Below are 2140 nucleotides of genomic sequence, written 5' to 3' on the forward strand. Positions count from 1 at the left end.
TTACTCATTCAGGTAATGGAATAGGAGGAAAGAAATACTAGCTAACACTGCTGGAGTCTCCTCTCATTGCCAGATGTGCTGACGTCTCACCTGCCAGATATTTTCCACGTGTGTTCTCCTTTAACCTTCACCAGAATTGCTTAGGGCCAAAGTCCTATTAAACTACTTCTCTTTTGCTGTGGGCACAACGTAAACTGAGTTCCAGGTAGAGAAAGTAACTTGCCTAAAGTCACCCAGCTAATAAGTAGTACAACCAGAATACCCTATTGCTTTATCGCTCCATTGTATTTCTCATGGAAATTCAGAACAAAACCAGAACACTCAGCTTTGCTTTTTCTTTACACCAATAGCAATTTATTTGTTGAATCACTTGTGAAGGAATCCATTCAGCAAGCTTTCAACCAGCTCTACTTTATATCCGAAAAGAATTGTACTAGAACGTAAGCTCCATGAGAGCTGACTGTATTGTTCTTATGCTCCCTTTTGAATCCTCGGCTGAAAAGAATATCTGAAAGAATATGAATCCTCAATAGATATTTGTTGAAATAATGAAATGAGGACCCAGACAAGGGATGATGGGCTTTTAAGACCAGGGAACTCTGAATTGACTTGAGCAATCAGTAGTGTTTTGCTAAGGCCTTTGCACAGAATGTTGAACTTGGGAGTAGAGAGAGGGGTGAAGTCAGTAAAACATCATGAAATGGCTGCTCTTTTTAGAGCTTGACGAATCCCCAGCAGGCATGTACAGAAAGTGATGTTCTTCAGAGTTTGCACTAATTTGTCCAAGTTGTCCTTGGCTTCTACTTGCATTTATGGCTCTTGGGAAAGCAGGACCCTTTCAGTCTTCTCTACTGCCCTCAGACACAAGGTACAATAATTCTCCCTGGTTTCTTGGAACTGCTCCCAGGAAGGCTGAAATATATTTATTGTATGTGGAGTGTTACTCCCATGTATATTTCATAGAAGACATAGCCTAATTCCAACAATGAATCTCTAATTGTAGGAATATAGATGTCAGAGACGTTTTGGGAAATGTATTCAGGGTGAGGAGATAACACTGGAATTCATGGGTGGGACACCTTCTGGAATATTTAAATTTATTCTACCAAGGGAAATATCAAGGGCATTGGTGGGTCAGTAGTGGAATTCTTGCCTTCCATTCAGGAGACCTGGGTTCAATTATTAGGCAAAGCACTTTAAGTGCAGCCACCACCCATCTGTCAGGGGAGGAGGCTTGCACACTGCTGTGATGCTGAATAGGCTCTATCAGAACTTCCCAGCTAAGACAGGAAGAAAGGCCTGGTGATCTCCTTTTGAAAACCAGTCAGCCAAAACCCTACTGACACACAGGGGAGAGGTAATTATGGGGAGAAGTAGGAAGAGAGCTGACACACTGTGGGGAATTGCAGTCAATGTCATGAAACAAAATGTGTATGACCTGCTGTACGGAAAACGAATCTGCTCTGTAAACTCTCACCCAAATCACAATAAAAAGAGAAAGAAAACCCTACTGACCACACATTCCCAACCCATGCTGAGGATAGCACTGGATGAAGCAGTGTTGGAGTCCATGGTGCATGGGGTACCTGTGAGTTGGAGGCCAACTCCATGGCAGCCAACAACAACAATAACCAGGAGGGTATTAACTTCTGTTCTGCTAAGGCAGCAGTCCTGGGTGGTGCAAATGACTAAGGGAACAACTACTTGCAAACAGGTTGGGGGTTTGAATCCACCCAGAGGCACCTCAAGAGACAGCTTGAGGATCTTCTGAAAGGTCAGAGCCTTGAAAACCCTCTAGAGTAATTCTGCTGTGTACAAATGGGGTCATCAGGAGTCAGAATTGACTTAAAAACAACTGTTATGCAAGCTAGCCCTTCATGACTTAGCAATCTGGTATAGCTACATCTACTTTCTCTTGACTTTTCTGCAGCTAGGATTCATTTGTTCATTCACTTATATTCATTTATCCTATGTCTCAGTCACTGAAGATACAGTCAGGGCTCTGAACCAGTTTATTCCAGGTCTACCCCCTGCTGAGAATTTGCCTTTCCACCCCAGCTATACTGAATCAGAATCTACACTTTAACACAAGAATTTCCTAGGGATCTTGTTAAAATACTGATTCTGATTCAGTATAGTT

Source organism: Orycteropus afer, unplaced genomic scaffold, assembly GCF_000298275.1.
Source record: "Orycteropus afer afer isolate SDZICR_OR568_19922 unplaced genomic scaffold, OryAfe1.0 scaffold00064, whole genome shotgun sequence".
NCBI classification, from domain to species: Eukaryota; Metazoa; Chordata; class Mammalia; order Tubulidentata; family Orycteropodidae; genus Orycteropus; species Orycteropus afer.